At 40.3% G+C, this 13,177-nt stretch overlaps 1 pseudogene; it reads right to left on the bottom strand.

Annotated features, from left to right (window-relative positions):
- Nucleotides 1-421: 421 nt before the first annotated feature.
- LOC107740912 (citrate lyase subunit beta-like protein, mitochondrial) overlaps nucleotides 422-13,177 on the bottom strand; it is a 74,425-nt pseudogene continuing 61,669 nt past the window's right edge.

The following is a 13,177-nucleotide window of genomic DNA, read 5'->3' as shown; positions in this document are numbered from 1 at the left end:
TTTAGATGAATCTCATGTCATTGGCCTATTGACCTACAGTCTCAAGCTCTGATTGAGTCTTGAAGACATGCTTAAAGAGCGCTTACAGCAAAAGGGCTTGTCTGACATGAGTCCAAAAAGACGATTCCAAAGAAAATGAAAAATAAATGAGTGCAAAAGGCAGAGAGCATGGAAGGGGGGCGGCAGAGAGGTGTGGGCAGGGTGCCAGGCCCTCAGCTTACTGTTGGGCCCTTTGGGCCGCTCACAGCAGCGGCTTCCATCTTTCTGTCTGCGTCCCGAGGCTGGCACAGAGCTTGGGCCGAGTCGCTTGCTACAGACACTATTGATCACGCCATATTCATTCCCATTTTATGCAGAGGCCTCTATTACCATAGTGACCAACTGAACCATCAACCATTCCCCCCACCCCCATCCCAGACATTTCTGCCAAATATGTCATCAGCTCGTGGGAGACCAGCAGCAAGGAGCGGGAACATAGCATACTGTAGAATGTATTCATGACAAACACAACATAAAAAACAACAACAACGCCCTCAACGGTGGAAAGGATGGTCATTCATTGGGAATGACATCCTGGAGTTTTATTTCAAAAGAGGCATTCTTGACAAAGTGTGTGTGAGGAACACTGGTGAAATGGACAACGGCGGCACGTCTTTTGAGCACTTGGCCATGTTCACGGTGACTTCGAAGCTGGATGGAGAGATGGGAACCACTGACCGGGAAACAAAGCCAAGGAAAAATGCTGATATTTACATAGAGCGAGCCCTCGTGGAGCCCTTTGTGTACGTGTTTGCGAGTGAGCGTGTGGCACGCCGCGTAGAGCTTACGCCAGGGTGCAGATGCATTCAAGCCTTGTCTTGAAGAACAAACTGGCTTGCTGAGTCCTGTGAAACAAAAGCCGTTAATTTAGAGTGGGCTCACAGGCTCATTCTCTCAATGTTGGTTTTAGTAAATTCATGGCCGCTTCTTGGCAAATAGCGCTTTGATGTTCCGGGGCCTGGAGGAGCCTTCAGGCTGAATGGAAGCTCGACGGCAGGGCAGCTCTGTTTGTTTGCCCTTTCATCGGGCGTGCACAACCTTTACCACGGCCAATCGTCTGCCCTGACACAGAGAGGCAGGGGGCAGGCATGACACACACAAATGCAAACTAATGCAGAAAATGGTAATGCACCAGGAATTTCAGAAGACAAAATAATCAGTCAATTAATCTGAAATCAACACATCAACTAGAACATCATCTCTGATGCTGGTTAAACAAATGCACAGGCCGTTTTTAGCTCTTGACGTGAAGTGCACGGCACAGCCAGCATGGTGCGGATTTTGATGTCTGAGGAACTCAGGTTTGGCTCACTTTCCCTGAACAGTTGAAGCCATCGTGACAATGTTCCGAGCTTGCTTCAGAGATGGCATGTCAATCATACTGCCATGAAAGGTGAAAGCCCCCTGAGGAGAAGAGAACAGAACTATGGTTGAATAAACATAAAGGCAGATATTGTCTAGAAGAACATACCCTACTACACAGCAGCAATGCATATATGACACTACAAAGAAGGATAGGATGGCTATTCATAAATTCCCTAGAGAAAACCAAGAAAAGCACCAAAGAGAGAGCCCACATATATAATACATATAATGACATATATATATATATATATATATATATATATATATTCCTCTTGTAAGAGAAGTATTTATGTAAATGCATTTGTTACTGGTGTCTGATGTAGTGAATCAATAACATCCTGTTAGCTTCCAGTTTAAGCCTCTGTTTTATTCAAGTTGGTTGGGAATTTGCAAATTCGTAAAAAAAAACAGCTTAAGAATCATGAAAATGAAAATTGAAATATTCTTGACAGATCCTGGAATTAAGAGCTGGAAGTCATTTATTTGCATGCTAAATATTCCTATTCATTGTACCACTATACTGATCCGGATATTTCAATCAGCCTACCCAGTCCAGACCTCTTAAGAAGAGTTTCAATAATTAAATGGCATATGCATAAAAGAAACTAAATATGCAGCTAAGCTGCATCTTAAATGTAATATAATGCTGGTAGAGTGTCTAAAAATGACATGTTGAGAGACAGAAAACCTCAGGTGGTTACTTTGCAAACATTTTCTGTAACAAATCTGCAAGGAGATTGAAGAGGGCATAGAAATATACAGGAAAATGCAAAATAAATCGAGCAACTGTGTCCCGGAATCTCAGTTTGTGAGGAAAGAGCCGAATGGGGAGAGTGTCGCTGATGCACCCCCAGGCCATCCTTAGCGTAAGAATTACTGGCAGATTGTACATTACTAGCACATCTCAGACACGCACAGCCCTACCGAGCAGAAAACACAGGACTCAATGATGCACTAAATTAGGAACTATAATATTCAACACCTCATTTGATTTTCTCCGACAAAAGCTACAGTGCAGCATGCCTCACGGATGCTATATCAGACTGGAAAATAATACAGATCTCTGTGTGGAAACTCAGGAACTACTGAACGTGCACCTTTCCCAACTTCTGATGCTCCTCGAATGCCGCGATCAGCTCCATGGCCCACTTGATTCTCTCTGGACTGGGGGCAAATTCCTCTTGAACAACCTTGATCTGATTGGGGTGAATCACTTGTTTTCCTAGAAAGAAGTGACAAAGTGAATCCCTAACAACTTAACAAAAAATAAATAAATATTCCAAAGAGAATAACATATTTAATGGCCATGTCTCAGTAAATAAATAAAGACATAAAATATTTTTAAATCGTTAAACACCCTTACTTCAGTAACTTTTTTTTTTAAACCACCGATCATAACATGTGCAGGCCAAAAATTCTACAACCAACAGTCTCTAATAATAAGAGTTAGTAGTATTCGTGTGATCTTTAAAGGTCAGCCCACATGTAGGATAAAAATACATTAATTTAGGTATCAACCTTTTTATTTCTATTTTTAGTGCACTATTAACAGTGTAGCCCACTCACATACAAAACTCTGTAAAAATAGAAAAAAAATAATCATCTAGGATTATTCCTCCACGTTTAAAGGGCTTTGATCCAGAGAAGCAAAGGCACTGATGGGTATTTGCTCCTCTTTCTCCAGTACAGCTCCCTGACCAAGAATGAATTTAAGGGACACAGCAGGGACAGAGGATGCTATGAATTATGGGTGTCATCCCGATTTTCGCCTTGTGTCCCGCTGAACTCTGAAACTTTACTGCACGCTTAGTTACACTCCAATCTGAGGCAGCCTCTGTGAGACTTGACTTGCTGCTTTTATTACAGGCCCGTGTGAGAGCCACACACATGCAGTCACCTCAACACACTTCATACACACACTACACATAGATATAGATGTCATGGACAGCAACAACTGATACCTCTCATAAGCTCAGCTATGTGCATTAATGACCCAACGCTGGGGTGAAAAATTAGAGGTGACTACAACAGATGACCATAAAATGATCCATGATTTGAAGTCAGGAATCCATTAACTTACTAACTACTTTAACCATAAAAAAATAAAAATAAAAATGCTTAAAGATAATCTGATGAACTAAAATGGTTTCTTTCTCATTGGTTTTTTAAATTTTAAATTATTATTATTATTATTTATGTAAGGACTTTCTAAAACAATGTGGATGCCATTTTCAAATATACATTTCCTTTTCCTCCCTGCTTTGCAGCATCGGATAAAAAGCTAAAACGGATTACGGTCATGACGGCAGAAACCTTATTCTCAAAAATAACATCTGTCCAGCACTGCACCATAATAATCAAGAACATGTTCCCAGATCAAACCTCTGGGTGATGAGGCTTAATTTGAGAAATATCTGTTACGTTTTGCTTCAGCGCGTATCTTAAAACAAATACGGAAAGGTAGCTAGCTGACAGCCTTAGAATTTAATACATGAGAAAACCATTAGCTCCATCTGTGGCTCTTACCCCAGTTAACCCCTCTGAAACAGCCTCTGCCATGTGTTATCCATTGAGTTCCCACATAATTTAGCACACAATGTTACATATTGCAGCGTAATGTCAGTCATATGTTAACACAGTCTTGCAACAGCACAGGTGTTACTTTCTGCATCTTTTACACATTGCCGAAGCCAAATGCTGCAAGATACGACACAATCTGATGATGCAGCTGGGAGTGAATGAGGCGTCAGGTTAACCAATGACAGCTAAGCATGCGCTTCAATGTAAATAAAGCAAACCAGCTTGGTGACTGTGTTTTCTTATTGAGCCAACAGCGCTGCAGACGGAAAAATCACCAGTGTGTGTGTGTGTGTGTGTGTACTGTCCCTCTGCTGCTCTGGAGGAGACGGCCTGTTGGATCAACACCCTAAAGCTGAGGCTCAAGGTCCATGTTTGTGACGCCCATCCCAGAGAAGGCTGGCAGGGGGTCGTTCCCTCACATCAACAAAATATGCCCCTTCCCCAGACTGCCACCTGTTCAGGAGCTGTCTGTTCTGAGCCAGCTAGTGACAGAGTGAGCAAAGTGGGCGTGGTGAGCCCTTACGCAGCGACGCTATTGGACGGTTGCTGTGCATCATTATCGCTCCCCAATGCCATTCAGCCAATCACGAGGTGCCATCTGGTTTGGGTACGTCTGGTTGGCTCACTACCATTTAGCAGAGTGCCACTATCAGATGATTCTCAAAATCTCACATAGACAGACAGAATCTATCAAAAAGGCTTAAAATTAAGAAGAAAATGTAATGACGTCTAAACTAATATACTGGAAAAAATATCTAACCTTTTTATATATTTTCATTTTAGGAGAACAACAAAAATGTTCTTATTCTTATTTTCTTATCTCTTCAATGTTCTTATTCATTACACAACATCATATCTATGTAGTTATGACTAAAAGTCCTCATAAAGAAATAAACATGGGCCAAGGTCAAATCACAGGTGAGGGATTCAGGGAAATAATGCTTAATACACAATGTGTGCAGTGATACATACAAGAAGAGAGGATAAAATTAATGGTAGATGTGTAACTTTTTGGCCTTTCTGTTTTTATTTAATTGCTTGTCTGCTGATAAAGATGTACCTGTTGTAGTATTTTGCCCAAATATTATTTTAACAGGAATATAATTACTTTAAGAAAAAAAAAGTATTTTATGGTAAATAAAATGCCTAAATAATTAAAGCATTTTAAATGAGTCTGCCACACTTTATTTAAGAGCTCACTGAATTAAATTTTCTGATTACATAAAGATACAATTATCTGATTTAAACTAATAAATAAATAAATTTTCAAAATACAAAAAGTGTGATTTCAACTAACCCTTTTATTTATAAAAAACATTCTGAGACCCCAATTGCTGTATTTGCATTAATAGTGATAGATTTGCTCATGCAAGTCTAGTGCAAAAGAAAAAAAAAAGAGCTAAACTACATTTATCTGCATGCAATTTCAATTGCCTACAGACAAACACACACTCACTCGCTCACACACACACTTCACACTGAGGGTGTAAACTGTAAACAGTGTTTCTGTAGGCCTCCCGACACAGGGACCTCAGACTAGCAGTGGCAAACAGAACGGCGGTGAGAGCAGCGCATGCTACACGAGGAGCCGCTCCGATTCAGACTCGCACGAGAGGCAGAAGAGAGTCATCAAACCAGACCCCACCTGCCTAATGACAGGCTGCTGAACAGAGCGCCCGGTTGATGGGCTGCAACATGGCATGATCAACCCGCAGGCTGGCTGCTGGGGAAATAAAAACAAACAACCTTGCAGTGGCAACCCCAGAGATATCCAGAGAAATCATTTAGTTGGCTCACACATTTGTGCATTTCCTTGCATGGTAGCCACAGCTACAAAATACAAAACTTAAGTAAAAATGTGTTAATTTACCGCACTGTAGTAGTCATTACAATCTTCAAGGAAAAAAAAATTTTAATAGTTTATAGGTGATCCAATAATAATTTATTATGATTTTACAGTAGAAATAATATTATGGTAATTTGGAGAGACTATGGTTATCATGGTAATTTATTTTATGATAGTTGTTATTACCCTTCAATTAATCAAATAAATGCTACTATAATAGTTTCAGTATGAAAAGCCTTTTTAAATGATAATAAAATGCTGTTTTAAATTAAATCCAGTGATTAAATATGTTCGATGGAATTAGTGATGAATTTTGATGTTAAAAAAGTAAAAATAAAAATAATTTGGCATGAGGAAAACAAGACGGGAGAAAAGCGAGTGATCTTTAGCATTGGAGTGCTGTGTTCTAGAGGAATGGCAGTGCTAGTGTATACAGAGATGTGCAGGGAGAACAGTGTGTATTCTGCAAACAGCAATTACATATTCATTAGCGGAGACTCAGAGGAGGGCTGTGTCTGGCCTCCCGTGGCCAGTTACCCGCTCACCAGGACTCCACACACAAACACACGTTGCCTGGCTACAAACCCACACAGCGCTGAGATGCGAACATACGTCTATCTCCTACAAACACGCTTGTAAGTAATGGATACACACACACACAGGCAAATAAAGAGACATGCACGCATGCATACACTGATAAACACATGCCGGTAACTTTCTTTGAAGTTTCATATACAGTATGTAGTACGTTATTAAAAGCTCAGATATCAAATGAAATCATCTATGCAATATAGACAGCATAATAAAAATGAACACAAATATAAAAAGGAAGCCACAAATTTTTGCAAATTTCACATCAAGATTCTTAAATATAACTATCACTATGTCAGCACTAAAAAGGTAAAACATGAGATGTAGAGGAACTCAAAGTTGAAGGGAGAGAATACTTAAAAATACACAAAAACTCTCACTAATCTCTAACCACTAATCTATATATACACACACAATTCATATAATTCAAATGTAATTATATTATTTATAATTTATGAAATGTAATGAATATTTTACACAGATATTTGTGAGGAATTTTGCATCTTAAATACAAATTATGCTCTATCAATAGCATCTGTAGCAAGTTGTCGCTTACCGCCTGTATTTAACCCAGAATATTCCTTTAAGACAGGAAAATTATGTTGTCAGTCTCTTCAGCCAATAATATGTTCTCCTACATGTTTTGCTTGTGCAACAATTTGTTTCCCCTGTTTATGCCAGTATATGCTCTATATGCAAGTGCATGTATTTTCATTGAAATCCTAATCATGTGAGTCTAAAATAGCATTTTGTTGGAAGATCAGGCCAATATGTCATACAGTAAGTGAACAGAAAAGAAAATTTATGTGATTTAGCAGTCAGCGTACCAGTGAAGCCCGTAAGCGTGCCCTCTCTGGCCTGCTGCCTCAGTCCTTCCACATCCTGTTAGTCGATGTAAACAAGGTCGATCGCCTGGAGACCGAATGCTTTGGTGGTGACCACCACTTTCTGTCGGGCATACAGGAGTTCTTTAGCATCTTTAGTGCGCGTGGCTCCTGCAGGTTAAAAGAGATCCAACACCAGATTTTTACAAAAATGTTATTAAACCCAAGCATCATATATGAGATAACGATGTGCAGTCTGAAGGGATATTAATGATAGATTATCATAAAAATACATCTTTTTTGATCAGTTAATTAAAAGTAATGGTATTATTTGTGGTACTGTCATTCAACAAATAAGTGAATGAAGAAGAAAAAAGGTATTAAATAGTGAAATAAAAAGATAGCAGACCTATGCTGGCACAGAAGTCATCTGACCCGAAGACAACTCCGTCATGATGAAGACCTGCCTTTGGCCCAAGATCTCGAAGTGCTTCACACACTGCCTTCAAGAGAAAGAGAAAATGAAGAGCTGCGGTGTGTGTGTGTGTGTGTGTGTGTGCGCGTGTGTACTTTGGCACTTAATCAAGTCACCCAGTCAGACGACTCTAATTTTCAACAAAACTCCCTTAATCGCTGTCCATGCCTCTGTTCTTTATATTGTGTTTAGAAATGGAACTATATCAGATATTAAAAAAAACACACAGACACAATTAATGGCCCGTCTCTGTCCCCATGGATGGGGAAATCTAGAAATCTGTGAAGACTGTCCAAGGCTGTAACTAACCCCAGAACCAGGACTAGTGAGAGACAGTCTGGAATGTGATATGACCGTGTCAGGCACGGAGCAGATGGAATTTCTTGAATGCTTTTGCTGAGTTCCAAATTAATTTCACTTCTTGCTGTGACTCTGCAATATTTCCCTGTCTTGGCTCTGGGATTCCGTCTAGCCAGCACAACAGAGGGTTTGGGGGAGGGGGAAAGAAAAATAATCAAAAGAAAAAAGGACTGTGGCCATTTCTCCCTGATGGGGGCAATTTTGTATTTTCTAATTCAAATTATAAAGTTGTTATTTACCTTAAAATTCAGCAGACCCACAGCAGTTTCCACAAAGGTGACCAAGCGGATGGGTTCCTTGAGCTCTCTGCCTTTTAAGTATCGCTGAAACCTGTCAACAAACTGAAATGGACACACACACAGTCAAAAACAACACTTTAAATTTCATTTAAAGAGACAACATTACTCAAACGCCATGCCTAATTAAATTGAAAAACTTCTGACTCAGGGTTTTGGAGAAAGAAGAAGAAGAAGAAGAAAGAAATATTGCTTCAAAAACCTGACAGGATTCACACAGTCTTTGGACTTTCACAGGGGCCCTCGAGATATACTACAGGTTCCTGACTGAATTTACAAAGAAAGGAGCGCTGAATATGAAAAGGGAAAGGATGAGATTTGAGCTGTCTGGGAGCGCATTTCATTTCAGTTTTATACAGAGCCTCGGCTTCCCCCGGCGGACAGACTCGTGAGACTTGCGACGTGTGATACGACACTTCTCCGCGCTATTCATTTTCCCGCTAATATTTGAGCTTACCTAAGAAGGCTTTAAAATGAAGTTCGGTGCTTTGAAGACCAAAGCATTCCGATTTTTTCCAACAGACCAGTTCACAGCTAGCCGTGGACTGCCAGTGGGGTTGCCCAAATTCCAAAATCTATCATCTGGAAACACACAAAAGCTCCCTCTGTCAGATATTTTCTTTTAAAGCCTGTACAAAAAAAATAAAAGGAGGGGGAATGGAAGGGAAGGGAAGAGGGAAAAAAAACTCAAAGCAGAAAAGTGTAATTCCCTGTCCCCCCATTCCGTCTCTCTTTCACACATTGGGGACAGCAGATTAAAATATCCTCAGGTACGTCAAGGCTAGTTTTCCAAATAAAGGCTAAAATATCCCACACACACTTGTTTTATTAGCTCAAAGAATATGCCTTCATTGAGGGATTTTTTTCTAATGGGGGAATTTTAATCATCTCCCCATTCAATCTCAGTAGGATAAATCATATCTGAGAGATTTGCATAAATATAAACCATCAAAGACTTTTCATCTTCAAAGGGGTTTTCAAGACCCAATAAGCTTTGTACTGTAATCATCTGAGGTCACAACCCTGCAGGAGTAATGCTGCTATGGCAACATAAAAACGCCAACGGCTTAGCATAATATTCCCCTCGAACGGAGAAAAGGGAGGGAGAGGGAAGGGCTTTTTTAGCGGCCCTTCCATTTCCTCACCATCTCTTTTATCAGACGCCACACTGCCCTCTCCGACGGGCCCGGAGTTTTGCGCAAAAAAATAGCCACTCGGCAGCAAAATTAAGCGTTTATGTAGCCGTCCATCAAATGAAGACAGAGGCACCATTAGGATGTTGACAAATGACAACAAATTACAGGTGTGCTTTTGCTGCGCTGAAGTTTCAATATTTACACAGTCTCGGAGGGGAACTCAACATTGAACCACACTTGCGCAAACGCTAATACTGCTCTCAGGTGACAAGCTTTTCCGGTCCCTATAGGCCACTTGCAAAAACCCACACTTCACGACACAAGTGCCAAGGCGGCCCCATCCGCCATGATCCGGATGGGAACGAGGCAGGGATTTTGGGGCGAGGGAGCCGCTAGAGCGAAAAAGGCGGCAAGTGGATAAGTTTCAATTAATTCTCTTCAAAAGAGGGCCAGATTAAATGTTTCCGGCCTGCTGAAGTGCTCATTTCACCGTGTTGTGGTGAAGGGGGCGGGGGAGAATTAGGAGCGGACGGGGAGGGACAGGACTCGAGCTGGTTCCTTTCAGGACTCAGTAGTGTGGCGGCCAAAGAATGCGCACAGCTCCGAATCTGTGGGAGAATTGTCTGCGGACAAAAGGAGGAGGGGGGGAAGAGTTACGCCTGTTATAGTCCAATAAGCCTTGTCAGTCAAACAAGCACACAGAGAGAGGATAGAAAGGGAGAGTAGAAGATTTTCACACAAAAGGAAACAAGTAAGTCCATCTTTTAGCAACAAATCAGTCTGGAGGTTCCTCTGCTCATCTACGTGAAAAAGGGGAAGAAAATAAACAACAGAGGGATTTAGGGGCGGCCGCCGGGACGAGAAGAAGAGAAGGAGGAGAGAGAGATAATCAGGCTTGTAGTGGTACGACTTTGTGTTGTGTGTTGGATTAGACACTCACTGACTGCTCATCACAGACGCAAACACACAAGGGAAAAAGAGATATTTAATGCTACACAACAGCATTTGATAGCTGGTGATTATTTTACGATATAAAAAATTATTTTAAAGTACCGCTCAGTTTCTAATATAAAAACCTCCATTATGTCTTGATGCTCCTTCTTTCATTCCACAGTAAAACATGTAAAAACATCACTGGATTAGCTAGTAAATACAAAAATATTAACTTAGGCATCAAAACGCTGCTGTTTAAAATAGTTTATTTAGTGTGTTGTTATTTAACTTAACTTGCAAATGACTTAATGTTCAGATTTCCCATAGGTACTATTAGTATCCACAGTCTCTGCACAAAAATTGGTTAAAAGTGACTGTATAACAGCAAATGGAATTTAAAAAATAATCAATTTCAGTTTTAATGAAACAGGTTTGTCTGCCATTGGTTGGCCAAACAGGTGGTCCCACCCTCATCTCATGCCATTGGTTGAGTCAGTGTTGCCATGTCAGGCTGCAAAGAAACAGACCAATAGTGGCACAGAACCACACTCCTTTTGAGAAGAAATAACCTGCAAATGACTTTTAATTACAGATTTGTACTTTTTGAGGATAGTTGTCAAGAATACCAAGATACCAAAAATATATTGTAGCAACAAAAACTGCAGTAACTACGACATTTTTACAGAAGCTATGTGACCATGGTCAGTTTTGGTAAGGATTCTGTATAACCAAGTGTGACAACATCCAAACTGTCCAATAATCAGAGCTGTTAGAGACAGCAAAAAGGAGAAAAAGAGAAAGAGAAACACCCTCTCCTTTCATGTTTGTCTCACGCCACTTTCAAAGCAGTGGGCCCATGTCAGGTCAGTGCTACATGACTTCCTCTCAGCTCACAATCTCCCATATCCTGCTGCGGCTATGAGCTCGACCATGTGCAAAGCATGTGGAGAGCATGTTCTAACCCCCACCACATATGTGTGCACTTTTTAATGCATTCACACACACTGTATTACCCAATGTGACATATGTGTAGAGGTTGTATTGATTTTTGAGTGGCTAAGTGGGTAGTGAATGGCTGATGGTTTAGGTAATTTTACTCTGAAAATGGGTTTATATTTATTTGAGGGTGAGAGAGGATTCCTGTCCAGTATGGAACAATAATTTCTTATTTTTAAAATTTGATCTATCTATCCATCTATCTATCTATCTATATTAAATATTCAATAATTATGCATAAATATGACTACGCTCAAGAGACACTTTTTGAGAAATATTCAAATATTTTTGAGAAAACAAATTCAGAAGAAAGCAAAAGACAAAATGGAAGTGAACAAGAATTAGAGGCAAAAATATGAACACCTGTCAGCAATTAAAAAGGGAAGAAACATCCAGCAGCCCGGGAAATATATGAGCACTAATTAAAACCACTAGTTAAAAACTTCCTGCTTCTAGTCTAAACTAACTGTGAGCAATAGACTAGGGGCCACCTCCATCTCTCAGCTTCCCTCCCTCCCTTCATCTATCTAGTTAAGACATTGTGGCTTCTTTCAGGTCTTTTCAGTGGTCATGCAGAGTAGCTGAATACTGCAGATTTGGGCTGGGTTGGCTGGTTGGGGGAAATGAGCTGGAGGGATTTGGGGGCTGGTGTAGTGGCTATGCTGGGGGCCACCAGGGGCCTCCTGGGGCCGCCTGGCAGAGGAAGCCCTGCTTTGATGGACGAACAGACGTCTAGAAGAATCCTCAACACCTCTTGTAACACACACACACATAGAGGTGATCAGGAGAAAAGCGTGTTTTGTGGCTTTCAGTCCAAGTCTGCAAGCTTTGAGACCATCTGTAATGTCACTGACTGACTGACCAACCATCTGATAATGAGATCTATATGAGTGTCCACCTACTTTGATTTTAAAATCTGAACAATGCCAAACCTCAATAAACCCAAGTATAGGTCTATTGAAGAGGCCCTGTGTTTCCAGGGTAAAGCAGTACTTTGGGACATCTGCCTTGTGAAGCTAGCTTTAAAATGTCATGGCTTTCTTGAGCTGATGCCAAGATATACAGCCCCATTTCTTCCCGGGCCTGACTACAGGGATCAAGTCCTCTGTACAGACTAATAGAAAAGATTGTTATTATTGCTTTGAAAAGACCTGTGGTTTCGTCTTACCCTTTGAGTTCAGAGGGTGTTGTGTTCTTTACAAATGATGGAAAATGCAAAATACACTCGAGGTGTATTCTCATTTTTCACATTAAACAGGGCATAGACTTCGATTTTTGGGATGAAATTATCATGAATGTCACATTACCTATAATCTGACCATAATCATGTGGAAACATGAGTCCTCAATGCACAATTCAATATTTGCTAATGTACTGATAAAATCTGGGGAAAAACACTACAGTTCAAGTCTGAAAGAAGTCTCCAAGGCTGCATATGTTTGATCAAAAATACAGTAAGTAAGTTTGGAAACACTTTACTTAAAGCCTTTATGTATAATGCATTATAAAGGGTTATTAAAGGGTATAATTCATTAGAATTATTCATAATGTGCGTTGTAATACATTATATCTTGTCGTAAATAATCATAACCAAATTTAAAATGCATAGTGTAACAATGAATTGATAAGTGTTATAATGTAACTGTCACGATCCGGTGTGTGGAGGCAGGCAGGATGACGAGGACGACAAAGATTCCAATAATGACTTTTAATGTAGACACAACAAGGCAGATCCA

Source organism: Sinocyclocheilus rhinocerous, unplaced genomic scaffold, assembly GCF_001515625.1.
Source record: "Sinocyclocheilus rhinocerous isolate Xijiao unplaced genomic scaffold, SAMN03320098_v1.1 scaffold165, whole genome shotgun sequence".
In the NCBI taxonomy this organism is placed as follows: Eukaryota; Metazoa; Chordata; class Actinopteri; order Cypriniformes; family Cyprinidae; genus Sinocyclocheilus; species Sinocyclocheilus rhinocerous.
This window is presented reverse-complemented; position numbering and strand designations above follow the sequence as displayed.